We start from the raw sequence: 14,659 nt of genomic DNA on the forward strand, positions 1-14,659 counted from the left end.
CCTGTACCCAAGGGGGAACAGAGAAAAAGCTCCTGGCTCCTGGTTTCAGATCAGTGCAGCTCCATCTGTTATAGTCATTTGGGGAATGAACCAGCAGATGGAAGACTTTTATCTCTGTCTCTTCCTCTCACTGTTTATAATTCAACCTCTCAAATAAATAAAATCTTAAAAAATAAGATGTAGAGAAGTACTGGAATTAAATGCAATAATACACTCCTAAATATGCAGTTAGCATTAAATTTTTATTGAGAAAGGGGTGAGCTTGGCTTTATGCGTGTCTTGCTTAGAGCAGAATTTTTATGACTGAATTTGAGATAATTAAAAATCAGTTTCATAATTGAAACATTGACCATTTTTAGTGCTGCAGCCTCCCCCTCACTCTGTATCCCTATGCAGATAGTCCACATGAAGGTACAACAGAAAGAGAGGCCTGCATATCTGGAGTAATGCAAATATGCCCTTTGCTTAAACCAGGGGATTGATCAACTGGAGTTCTTTGTGATTCAGTTTGCATTTTTCTGTAGAGTGAAATATAGTGATTTGGGTAAAGTATCTTGTCTTCTAGTAGATGATTCCAATTGGCTTTCTTATCCATCTACCTGGCATCACAGGTGATTCCCAAGACAGGTGTTGGGCTCTATGGAAAAAAAAAAAAGTAGCCTTTTCAGAGCTGATGTATTTCTCCTGGATAATTGGAGAAATATTTTGTAAGAAGCAGTTCATGGAGGATGTGTACTTCCCTAGAAATGAGACAGAAGTGATTCCCTTTCCTTGCCCCTTCCTGAACTAGTTCCTGAGGCTTATTGATCAGGCCAAGAATGCTAATATTTATAGGCCAATTATGAATGATCCATGTTTGTCTTACACATGAGATGTCTACAGATCTGTTTCTCAAGGCCTTTAAGATAAATAAGAAAATTTTGCAACAAAAGAGAAGGTTGGCATTGCCTGTTGCCTTGGTCTAGGATCTGTGCATTTATTACCCACTTAGTACTCTGACTCCTATCGTGCACATCTCCTGATGGTTCTTTTTTGGCCATTCCTGTGTCCAGATTCCTTAATGGGTGACAATCTTTGACCAGACTTCCAGTCTGACAACTCAGCCCAAATTGGAGTTGACTAGTTTGGGTACCCACTTCAGGATTAAGGTGGTCCAAAACTGCCAGTGCCCAATGACTGGGCTGCCTTTATGCTCACTCAAGAGATAAGACTCCGGGCACAGGTCCCAAGTGGCTTTGCTTGGTCCTCTTCCCTTGATTTCCCTGGTGACCAGGCTGATTCTCAGGTAGGCAGGGAACTTGTTGGCTCACAGAAGTCTCCAGATTTCTGTTTTGCATTCATCTGCAAAATATTTGAGTTTTCTCTTGGATCTCAAAAGTCCTGAGTAGGGAGTTTTATTTTGTATTGAGATGTGTCTTTATAAAGACAGGTGTCACTGAAGACTGTGTGTCCTCAGAATCAACTGAACTCACCCAGGCCTGGATAGAGTTCCAGGATCCTGGCTTCAGGCTGAACATTGCCTGCTGTTGTAAGCATTTGGGTGTGTACCAGAAAATGGAAGAAATCTCTCTCCCTCTCCATCTCCTCCTACCTTTCAAATAAAATGAAAAACAGATAAAAATTGGAAAAAGTGTGTTTTTCCTTGTGTCCTAAGGAAAAAGTAATTACTGTTGTTAGAGGTAGAACTCATTTGTACACTTCACAAATACTCACAAATCTCAGGTTAAAGGCTTGGTGGTCACTACTGGCTGGGCTGCCTACTCAGCTCCCATTCTGTAATGCATCCCCTTCCATCATCTGCAGTTCACTTTGGGTGCTCATAAAACACCAAACTGCCTCCTGACTTTGCCATCCCTATGTTCTTTATACATAGCTTGGCCACAACCTCATTTTCTTTAGCAGCATGCTAATTTTTATGAGGACTTCATAGGCAAAGAATAATGGGGACATTGATTTTTTCTGAGCTTTTGCCCTAAGTGGTTTATTTTATGAAGCTGATTCTGGGTACTGTATAGAACTTTGCTGGATCAGAAGTTGGGGTGCAGAGGTTGACATTAGAGAAATAGGGCTATCACTGCCACTTCCACCATGAAACCCATGCCTGCCTTGGATTCTGCTTTTATAGAGTGTTGGAATGAGGCAGTTAGTGATGCAATAAAGGAATGAACTTTCAATTGTTAAACATTTTTATTTTTATTAATACAAAGAGAAAAGATTGCATAAGATTGTAATTCCAAAAGAACATAACCATACTTTTCTATTTCCCCTCCTTTCTTCCTTTCTCTTTTTAAGGATTTAATAAGCTGGCTTTTTTCCCTAACCTAGTCTTTACCCCTTCACCTCCAGCCTTCCTGTCCATTTGTTCCTACTTTTTATTAGCAAAAAAAAAAAAAATTTATTTCTTGATTTACCTTTCTGGAAGAGGCAGCTGGAAGTTCTCCAAGGTCTGTCCTTAGAATGTGAGGAGAGCCAGAGATATTGGATAGACTCTTTACAGTCTGTTTTACTGTGAGAGATGTTGTTCCACTTGCCTGTGGCAGAAAAAAATGAGATTTCAATGATTTTTTTTTCTGCATTACTAATTTTTATGATGGGTCTCTTCTTTATCAATGGATAGAGACCTGTCAAATTTGCCATGAGCAAAAAATTTCACAGACACAACTGCTTCCAGAGGAGATGCATGCCTCTCCATTCCCACGTGGCCTTCCCCTGAGATCTCCAGGTGGCTTTCCGTAGACTCCTGGAAGCAAAGAGAAGATTCCAACCATAGAAAAAGCTCACTATGACTGTGGTGTTGTTTCTTGGAAGTTCCTGTCCAAAAAGTAATCATTTAAGAACACCAGGGGCATTTCATTAGTTTCACAGGACTCTCTTCTTCCTGGCTTCAGTGGAGAGGAAAAATAACCACAGTTGAAGCATGATTCTAGCAAAGCACAATTATTTATCTGCATAACAAAAATCCTCATGTTTTTCTGCACATTGTTAGTCTTACATGGGTTAGAAAAAAATGCCATTTAATGTCTTAGAACTCTCTAATGTTAAAAAGTGCAAGAATTAAAAATTGCTATTATCTTATGCTCTTATAAAGCTCCAAAAGCATTAACATTGTGCATTTCTGGGTGATTTTGAAACTCTAAATTTAAAATCAATTACATTGACTGGCTTTGCAGAGTAGAGTAGGAAGAAAATAATTGGTTTATTATTTATAAAGAGAGACTATGAAAGAAGCTATTCATTGGTACCAATTGTCTAAGCTTTAGTGTTTATGACTATGATTTATTTATTTGTTTGTTTGTTTATTTATATTTGACAGAGTCATAGACAGTGAGAGAGAGACAGAGAGAAAGGTCTTCCTTCCATTGGTTCACTCCCCAGATGGCTGCAATGGCCAGAGCTACATGGATGTAAAGCCAGGAGCCAGCTGCTTCTTCCTGGTCTCCCATGTGGGTGCAGGGGCCCAAGCACTTGGGCCATCTTCCACTGCTTTCCCAGGCCATAGAAGAGAACTGGACTGGAAGAGGGGCAGCCAGGAGTAGAACCGGCACCCATACAGGATGCCGGCACCACAAGCAGAGGATTAACCTCTGCACTGCATCACCAGCCCCAAGTACATGAAGAATTTAGAACAGAAAATCTACCAACCTCATGGAGTTTATCTCCGTTTCAAAACTTTTAATAACCTTTGGGATGGAGAATGCTAATTTAAGATACTGTAATTAAATTCACTCAAACAAAAGATGTTTTAGGATGTTTTACTGCATTATTTAAGTTAGATACTCTTAGGAAATTCTAGATTATTTTGGGGATAAATTGTAATTTCTTTTCACACATGTATTTGAGTAGAAACACAAGCTTTTATAATCAGTTATTTATGTTTAAAATATATGCTTATGTATGTTTTGTATTAAAATAACAGTATTTTATGAAGTTTAGATACATCTTGTTCAATACAAGCCTATGCTTTTTTTAAGTTTTATTTAAAAAGAATCTTTGTATTTTTTTTTTTAACACAGCAAACTCAGGTGACACCGTAAGTCCATAATTTCCCACAAAATTCATAAACTTAACAACTGAGTATCTTAAGTCTTATAAATCTTCTGAATCATTCATAGTTATGCACTCAATGGAATGAACTCCTCAGCAGCTGAGAAGAATCTTAACTTAAAAGCACCAAGTCTGCAGACCTCTATTTTTCATTCTCTAAGACATGCAGTCAGACTGCTGATGCAGCAAATACCAATTCACCTTAAACTGAATGTATAAGAAAAGCATTTGGGAAACCAACATTATTAATATTAAGTCTGAAAGCATTTCTACCTCTTTACTGAATGTCTTTCCCTTCTGTCAATGTTAAACTGTAATGAATAAAAATTGTGTTTTGAACATAATGTTTTCAGGTTAATCTAGCACTTTAGGACATTTGTATTTGTTTTATAAGCCTTAAGGAAAACAAAAAGATAACTCTAATCTAGACAATTCTGGAATCTTTCATTAGATTTAGAATTTTACAGCAAAGTAATATGATCTGTCCAAATAGTATGCCTTTTAAAAAATTCTTTTCATGTATGTAAATTAATAAAGCTTATTTCCAATGTATATTTTCTGTATTTTCATTTGCTGAAGCAGGGTTCAAAGGGTGTTTTTAGGATCTTGCCAACATCAGCCCTTTTTACCCATAAATTATTGGAGCCATTAAATGGACAATAAAAACTGGTTGAGGCTACTGATGAATGCTTCAAAAGGAATCTGAATCTTTTCCAGGTGTCTTTTTAAGCCATTAAGGTGATTGATAACATCCCAAAACCCTGTAGTTTGGAACATGCACCCTAGTGGTTTGGACCCTACACTTTAGCCAATCATTTTAAAAAGCATCAACCCCAAAGCCATCTAACCACCTTTACTAGGTCTATTCCCCCCACTGGATTTACTAATCAATTATAAGAGATGTTCTTTAAATTCTTGCAGAATGAGATGATTTGCTGAATGGTGCTATAATATGTAGAATGTCTCTGAAAACTATATAAACCCCTCATCAGATGACCACTGTGATGATTGGAGGAGTGGACCCTAGATCAAGCTAGAACAATAAACCTCTTTGCTTTTGCATCATGGAATTCTCTCATTGGGATAATTGAGTCCCATCCAAGTTCGGTCTAACAGAAAGAGAGTCGGCCTCTGCCATCCTCTAGTTCACTCCCTAAATGGCCGCAATGGCCAGAGCTGTGCTGATATGAAGCCAGGAGCCAGGAAATTCTTCCAGGTCTCCCACATGTGTGCAGGGGCCTAAGGACTTGGGCCATCTTTCTACTTCTTTCCCAGGCCAGAGCAGAGAGCTGAGTCAGAAGTGGAGCAGCTGGGACTTGAACTGGAGCACATATGGTGTGTCAGCACTGTAGGCCAGGGCTTTAACCTGCTGCACCACAGTGCCAACCACCAACTATTTATTAAGAGCTCCTACCTGACCTGTTAATTTTTATAAAAATTTATGACACTCAGGAGTTTTATTATCAATCTTCATTCTAGTTTGCATGGCATATAAATGACCCCCTTGGTGAAATACATAATGATCAAACAATGGCTGACAACAAACACCCCTCAGATCAATTCTTGAGCAACTATTCAGTAATAGGCCACCACAGGGCCCTACTTGTCATGCTCCTGAACCACCAGGTGATGCTGTATGTTCTTTTATTTTTAAAATTTTTTATTTTTTTATTTTGACAGGTAGAGTTATAGACAGTGAGAGAGAGACAGAGAGAAAGGTCTTCCTTCTGAATGTTGTTGGTATTTTGATTGAGATCATGTTGAATCTGTAAATTGCTTTTGAGGGGCTAGCACTGTGGAATAGTAGTTTGAGCCTGTCTGTGGCATTGGCATCTCATATGGATGCCAGTTTGGGTCCCAGCTGGTTCTCTGATTCAGCTCTCTGCTCATGGCCTAGGAAGACAGTGGAAGATGGCCCAAGTGCTTGGGCTCCTGTATCCACATAGGAGATGAGGAGGAAGCTCCTAGCTCCTGGGTTCAGATCAGCCCAGCACCAGCCATTACAGCTATTTGGAGAATTAACCAACAGTTAGAAGGCATCGCTTTTTGTCTCTCCGTCTCTCTGTCTATAACTTCTTCTCAAATAAATAAATGATTGTAAAAGTAAAATTAAAAATAATTTCTATTGGTAGAATGGGAATTTTAATGATATTTGTTCTTCAATTTATGACCATCAAAGATTTTTCCTTTGTGTTTTCTTTTTTTCTTTAATGTTTTGTAATTTTTCTTATAGAGATCTTTCACACCCTTGACTAAATTTATTCCAAGGTAATAAAAAATTTTATGGTTATTGAGAATGGCACTGATCTGATAAGTTATTTTTCAGCCATGGCATTTTTGTGTATATGATGGTTATTGATTTTTGTGTGTTGATTTCATATTTTACAACTTTGCCAAACTTTCTTGTGAGTTTCAATAATCTCTTGGTGGAGTCTTTTGGTTTCCCAATATTTAGGATCATGTCGTCTGCAAACAAATTATTGGACTTTCTCCTTTCTAATTTGTTTTCCTTTGATTTCTTTTTCTTGCATTATTGCCATAGCTAAAACTGTCAGTAGTGTATTGAACAACAGTTGTGATGGAGAGCAACTTTGGTTTCAGATCTTAGTGGAAATGCTTCCACGATTTCCCATTCAATATGATGTTGGTTGAAGATTTGTCATATATTGCCTTGATTGTGATAAGGAATGTTCCTTCTATTCTCAACTTGCTTACGGTTTTTATAATGAAAGGTTGTTTTTTATCTAATACTTTCTCTTCATCTATTGATCATCATGTGGTTTTTATTCTTTAGTTTGCTAGTGTCACATATCACATTTATTGATTTGCATATGTTGAACTATCCCTGCATACCATAGGTACATTCCACTTGGTCAAGGTAAATTATCTTTATGATCTGTTGTTGGATTTTATTAGCTAGTATTTTGTTGAGAATTTTGGGATCTGTGGTTATCAGAGATATTTTTCTTTAATTCTCTTTCTCTATTGTATCATTTTCTGGTTTAGAAAATAAGGTGACACTGGCCAAATAGAAGGAGTTTGGGAATACTCTTTAAATTGCTTTAAATACCTTAAGAAGAATTGGAATTAGTTCTATTTTTTTTTTTTTTTTGGACAGGTAGAGTGGACAGTAAGAGAGAGAGAGAAATGTCTTCCTTTGTCATTGGTTCACCCTCCTATTAAGGAGGCCTTAGTAGCCATTCTCATGTTTTACTGTTCTATATCCATGGCCAAAGTCCTACTAGATAACAAGGTTTGGAGAACCACAGGCTCAAGGTGTGTAGGTGACTTTTTCCAGTAAAGCACAATTAATAGAAATCTAATTTAATTTTACTGGCACATAGCAAGGTTCCAAGAGAGGTTATTCCTTGCATCACAGCCCTTGAGAAGTAATGGATATCACAAATGATCCAGAGAATTTAGAAGATATATGAGCTCCACGAGTGAAGAAGTCACTGAGAGCACTAAGGATAGTGCCCACAGAATTCAATTTGACTTTTCATTGGAAAAGGGGCCATATAAGCTGGGCTGATTTATAGCATCCATGACAATTAATTTTTTAAATGAGGCATGCATTGCACCAAAACCCAGGAAGGACTAAAAGGTATTAGCGTTGTATGTTCTTCACAAGTGTGTCAAACAGTCTCATGAAGGGAGGAAGTCATCAATGTGATATATTCCCAGAAAGGACTAAAAGGTATTAGCATTGTATGTTCTTCACAAGTGTTTCAAATAGTCTCATGAAGGGAGGAAGTCATCAATGTGATATATTCTTGTGCTCCTGATAAAAGCTGGGTACAGTTAAATTCTTTGCAAGAATTATGTTTGATGGCCAAGTCAATGAAATGCTCATGTATACCCTAGAAAAAGTGTTTTTTCAAAGTAAAGGCAAACTAGACTGAGGAGCTGTTGGAAAAGCTTTGAGCAAAAACACATTTGCCACTTTTTTTTTTTTTGACAGGCAGAGTGGAGAGTGAGAGAGAGAGAGAGATAGAGAGAAAGGTCTTCCTTTTGCTGTTGGTTCACCCCCCAGTGGCCGCTGTGGCCGGCACATCGTGCTGAGCCGAAGCCAGGAGCCAGGTGCTTTTCCTGGTCTCCCATGCAGGTGCAGGGCCCAAGGATATGGGCCATCCTCCACTGCACTCCCGGGCCATAGCAGAGAGCTTGCCTGGAAGAGGGGCAACTGGGATAAAATCCAGCGCCCCGACCGGGACTATAACCCGGTGTGCCAGTGCCTCAAGGCAGAGGATTAGCCTATTGAGCCACGGCGCTGACATTTGCCACTTTTGTAATAGTTAAGACAGGTCATTTATCTATTAAGAGGCATCAGATATGTTAATATTAGATATAAAGTGTGGTGGACATAATCGATGTCATATAGCATTAAGATTTTAGTAATCTACCATGAGATGGCATTTACTTTTTTCCAGATTCAACAGGTAAAATTGGGCTGCCAAGTGGGAAACAGCTGGAATAATCACCTTTTTGTTTATTAAGTTTAATGTAATAAATTTTAATGCATGAAAACATTGAGTTTCCTTTTATTACATCATCTTAATTATTTTAGTTTGGGACCTGTAGAATGTTATTTTCCCTAGTTAAGTTGTAGCTTAAAATTTTTATTTTAATAATTACTTGCTGTGTTAGGCCATCTCTCCCACCTGTGGGATTTTTTGAGTACATCTGATTATTGGAAATTTAGGTCATACTATAGTTAAAATGAGATGTACCAAATAAATAATTTTTTTCTTCTGATACATATTTTGGAACTTTTCTAAAATGGTATTGAGCACCCTGCTTAAATTTAGGGGGATTCCCTGGGTAAGCCTGTTATTTGAGCCACATTACTGATTACTTCTATGAAACTCTGAATAAGTGCATCTAGAACCAGGAAAAGTTGATGTCTTATGCTGAAGAGACATAAGAATCAATGTCTTTTTATCTTTTTTAATTATATAATTTACAAATAAGTTTTAGATGTCTAAAAGGATGAAATTATGTACTTTTCAGAAATTTATACCTATATACAACTATAATTGATATATTTTACATTTTCTTTCTTTAGGTTTTTAAGACTTATTAGGGCTGGCACTGTGGTGTGGGCAGAGGCCCACACACTTGGGCCATCTTTTGCTGCCATTTTCCCAGGTTCAATAGCAGGGAGCTGGATCAGGAGTGGAGAGACTGGGACACAAACTGGCACAAATATGGGATACCATTCCCATCTAGTAAAACTTGATCAGATAACACTGGTTGCTTCTATTAGTCATAAGTAGCTCAAGCTTGACCTCAAATTTAGTCCTTGCAGGATCCTGAATTAGTTTCAGTCTGTGATCCTCACTCTCTTTATATCTTAGGGACTATATTTTTCATTATTGATTCAGTAAAATCAAGTGTTAGAGCTCCTATTTCTAAGTGCTTGAAATTATAAATGCTGGTCAGAAGGTGTATTTAGGGCTTGGTGCCATGGCTCACTTGGTTCATCCTCCACCTGTGGCACTGGCATCCCATATGGGCACTGTGTTCTAGTCCTGGTTACTCCTCTTCCAGTCCAGCTCTGTGCTGTGGCCAGGGAAGGCACTGGAGGATGGCCCAAGTACGTGGCCCCTGCACCCCCATGAGAGACCAGGAAGATGCACCTGGCTCCTGGCTTTGGATCAATTCAGCGCTGGCGACAGCAGCCATTTGGGGAGTGAACCAGCACAAGGAAGACCTTTCTGTCTCTCTCTTACTGTCTGTAACTCTACCTGTCAAATAAAAACAAAGGTGTATTTAAAATCAGTGAGAGAAAATGAATTGTAAAAGATCAATCAACAACAATTGAGTGTTGCGTGCTGCCTTCTCACTTTCTTCTCAGGAATCCCCACAGAATTTTCAACCATAATTCTAAAATCAGCAACTCCTGCTGTCAGAAGTGTGTGGCTACCACTATGGGGAGCAATAATTTTTAGAAAGGACAAGGGAATTCACTATTTCATGATACTATTCTTGTTTGATGCCTACAACTTCATTTTCTGTTTACATTGTATGATACTGGGAACTAAGTAATAATTTTATTCTGGGTCTGAGGTGAAGTTATGTAAGACTGAAGTTCAAGACTGAGGTCCTTCAATTTGCAGAATGAAGTCACTGAAAGGCAATTACCAGATAAGTGCTGATATAGGCATTTGCATGGCACAATTCATACGCTATACATAGAAAAAATGACCAATAGCTGTGGGCCAACCGTCAATGGCCCATGAGACCATCACTCAAATCCTCAAGAGTTTGTCTGTAATTCATGGCAATTCTCATTTAGACTAGAAGAGGAGTAAAAGCAGGAGCTCCGTGACACCCTAATGTTTGTCTCTTGCCTAATTTGTGTCAGAAACCACTACTTAAGTGTTTTTTTTTTTTAAATATAGCTTTGTTAAAAATACACAGATAACTGGATGTGATGGATAGATGAATTTCAGGATGTTTTGGGTAAAGAATTTCAAGATAGTGCAGCTTTAAATATTCACAAAGATTTTACAAGGCATTCACCCTGTTTTCCAGCCATATTAATGCACCAAATTATTACTATTTTACTGTAAAATATGATCCATTGATGGTCCACAAATTATTTTAATAGGTAAGATCAAACATCATTTTAAAGGATTAAAAATGATTTATTCAGGATATTATTTTCTTCTTTCAACACTAAAGTTAAAGAGAGTCCTTGGAGGTTTTTTCTAAGTATCTGTAGAAGTATTTGAGGTTTTAGAACCATAATTTAATTATGAGAATTTAAAAAATATTAATATATATGACAATTTCCAAAAATTCTTTCCACATTTTAATTTCTGCACTTATAGTATGTTTCTTTTATTTCCTTCCTTCCTTCCTTCCTTCCTTCCTTCCTTCCTTTCTTTTTGACAGGCAGAGTTAGACAGTGAGAGAGTGAAAGAAAGAGAGAGAGAGAGAAGGGTCTTCCTTTTTCCATTGGTTCACACCCCAAGTGGCTGCCATGGCCGGCACACTGTGCTGATCCAAAGCCAGGAGCCAGGTGCTTCCTCCTGGTCTCCCATGCAGGTGCAGGGCCCAAGGACCTGGGCCATCCTCCACTGCACTCCTGGGCAACAGCAGAGAGCTGGACTGGAAGAGGAGCAACTGGGACAGAATCCAGCACCCCGACTGGTACTAGAACCCAGGGTGCTGGCACCGCAGGTGGGGGATTAGCTGTGTGAGCCGTGGTGCCGGCCAACTTATAGTATGTTTCTTTCAAATGTAATTGCCAAGCCAGGAATTAATGAGGAATTGGAATATTATGCGAGCACTTCATGTGGTTAGACAAGTCTTATATATCCTTGCTGTATCCTAAGAGGTTGATTTTCCAGCAAATTTCTTCCTAATGGAGGTGTGCACTGTTTTACAGGGAAAGTAGCTTCATCAGCCCGTGATGTCAACAGGGAAAGATCATGAAAAGTCTCCTTTGTTTTCCTTCTCAGCATATGCCATTGCAACCACTCCCACCATCTATTTTTTTTTTTTAGCTTTTATTTAATGAATATAGATTTCCAAAGTGCAGCTTATGGACTACATTGGCTTCCCCCCTCCCAGGACTTCCCTCCCACCTGCAACCCTCCCCTCACCTGCTCTCTCTCCCCTTCCATTCTTATCAAGATTCATTTTCAATTTTCTTTATATACAGAAGATCAGTATAGTATACATTAAGTAAAGATTTCAACAGTTTGCACCCCCATAGAAACACAAAGTGAGAAATACTGTTTGAGTACTCGTTATAGCATTAAATCTCAATGTACAGCACATTAAGGACAGAGATCCTACATGAGGAGTAAGTGCACAGTGACTCCTGTTGTTGACTTTACAAATTGACACTCCTGTTTATGGCCTCAGTAATCTCCCTATGCTCCAGTCATGAGTTTCCAAGGCTATGGAAGCCTTTTGAGTTCTCAGACTCTTATCTTATTTGGACATGGTCATAGTCAAAGTGGAAGTTCTCTCTTCCCTTCAGAGAAAGGTACCTCCTTCTTTGACGACCTGTTCTTTCCACTGGGATCTCACTCACAGAGATCTTTCATTCAGGTGTTTTTTTGTTTGTTTGTTTGTTTGTTTGTTTGTTTTTATTAAGAAGTGAAGTAATTCCACACAGCTGAGTGGAAATGAAGGCAGTCAGTGTCTGAGCTCTGGCCCCTGTGGGTATAATATTCATCTGCTCTGTCTCAAGGACCACACAAAGGATCTGTGCAGTCCTCAATGAAGCTCAGATTCCCCTGCAGTCTTCCACCAGGTTGCCAAGGTTACCAACTTTGCAGCATCTCCCAAGAGTACTCACATGTCAGGCAATCCATGAGTTCTCTCACACACCCTCAGTTTTTTTTTTCACAGTCACAGTTCATAAGCTCCCACACATGACTAGGTCCTAACCTCCTTTTATTTCTCCCACCAGAGTCAGGTATTTCTGCTTGGCTGAGGGCGGGCGCAGCCCTGAGGTGGCACAGCTTTTACATATGTCCAAAATGGTGCCTGCTCTTTGTCTTGCTCACCTTTGTAAGGTGAGTGGAGAGAGAGAATCATGTCCATACTGGTCCCTTTTATTTTATTTTATTTTATTTTATTTTATTTTATTTTATTTTATTTTATTTTATTTATTGCTCTCTTTTAGTTAGCCTGGTGGACTTTCCCCCACAGGGCTTCAAGCCTCATTCCCACTAGGCTCTTCCTGAGAGTTCCCTGCCAGTGTCTTGGGCTACTGAGGTTTTATCTCACCTCCCTTTCCAGTGCTGGTGTGTAGACTTGGCAGCTGGGGTCCCGAGCCATGGGCACCCGTGCCCTCCACATACGTCCACCATGTCCCACTAGTTCTGGAAGAGTTTCTTCTGCAGTTTTTTTCCCCTAACTCTTCCCTGAAACTACAATATCTTCACTTTTATTAAACTATCTTTTCCTGGACTGTCAGTGTGCTCCCTCCCTATTCCACCATCTTGGAGTACTCCTGCCCCCTGTATTCTAATAGTCCTTCCTGGTAGCTCAAGGAAGTTTCACCAGGATCTCTGTAAAAAAGATGAAAAAATTGTATTTCAGGAGAAAATGCTTTGTGTAGTGTCACATGATTTGTAAATACCCAGCACCTTAACTTCTGCCTAATGTTCTCTATCTTGCCACACTTAATTAAAAAAACATTTATTTTTCAGATCCATTTCAGAAATTGTCACCAGTTCAAATAGTACTGTTTTAGAAAACTTTCATGAGCATGTCTTCCCTTTTGCTACTAAAGCTATGTTTGGAGTGTATGACTTCAAAAAGCATATCATGAGGCTGGAGCTGTGGCACAGCAGGTTAATGCCCTGGCCTGAAGTGCCCACATCTCATATTGGCACAGGTTCAAGACTCAGCTGCTCCACTTCTGATCCAGCTCTCTGCTGTGGCCTGGGAAAGCAGTAGAAGATGGCTCAAGTCCTTGGGTCCCTGCACCCATGTGGGAAACCTGGAAGAAGCTCCTGGGTCCTGGCTTTGGTTGGTGCAGCTCCGGCCATTGCAGCCATTTGCAGAGTGAGCCATCAGACCTTATGGTCTCCAGATGATTTATTTTTATGAATCCCAGGACTTTTTTTTTTTTTGTATCAACAGCTTTTCTAAGGTCTAATTGATAGGCAAAGATTGTGTTTATAGGAGCTTTTTTCTAAGTTTTTTTAAAAAAAATTATTTGAAAATATTGTATATAGAGGAGAGACCCAGAGAGATCTTCCTTCTGCTTGTTCACATCACAGATGGCTGCATTGAGCAGGGCCAGGAAAGAATGAGGCCAGGAACCAAGATCTTCATCTGGATCTCCCACATTGGCAGCATTTGCCCAAGTATTTGGATCATCTTCCATTGCTTTTCTCAGGCCATCAGCAGGAAGCTAGATCAAAAGCAGAACAGCCAGAACATGAACCAGTGCTCATATGGGGTGCTTGTATTGCAGTATTGCAGACGGCAGGTTTACTTGCTATGTGACAATGCTGGCCTTGTTTTATGGGAACTTCCAAATGAAATTTTGAAGTTGTATGCATTGTAGTTTGCATGTAATTCAACTTTCTGCCATACTTACTGATATATATCAGCATTTGATGTAGGACAAATCAGAAAACACAATGGCTTAACAAATAGCCATTTGATTTGCAGTTCAGACTCTGTGTTATGGGCTGCACTCAGCTGGGAGTTCCTATGATCAGTCCAGGAGCAGAAATGAGAGTTTAGCCATTTGGGGAACTGATTGAGGCTTCACTTAAGTGTCTGGGGTTTGTGGTGAATCTTAGCTACGTATTATCTCTTTTTTTCTTTTTTTGACAGGCAGAGTTAGTGAGAGAGAGAGAGATAGACAGAGAGAAATGTCTTCCTTCCATTGGTTCACCCTCCAAATGGCTGCTATGGTCAGCATGCTGTGCTGTCCAAAGCTAGGAGACAGGCACTTCCTCCTGGTCTCCCATGTGGGTGCAGGGCCCAAGCACTTGGGCCATCCTCCACTGCCTTCCCAGGCCACAGCTGAGAGCTGGACTGGAATAGGAGCAACCGGGTCAGAACTGGCACCCCACCTGGGACTGTCACCTGGAATACCAGTGCAGTGGGTGGAGGATTAGCCTAGTGAGCC

The 14,659-nt window shown here is 39.5% G+C and overlaps 1 pseudogene; it reads left to right on the top strand.

The window, feature by feature from the left end:
* Nucleotides 1-2,546: 2,546 nt before the first annotated feature.
* Nucleotides 2,547-3,043, top strand: LOC138843302 (apelin receptor early endogenous ligand-like; annotated as a pseudogene).
* Nucleotides 3,044-14,659: the final 11,616 nt, after the last annotated feature.

The sequence above is a fragment of the Oryctolagus cuniculus genome, chromosome 8 (assembly GCF_964237555.1).
Source record: "Oryctolagus cuniculus chromosome 8, mOryCun1.1, whole genome shotgun sequence".
Lineage (NCBI taxonomy): Eukaryota > Metazoa > Chordata > Mammalia > Lagomorpha > Leporidae > Oryctolagus > Oryctolagus cuniculus.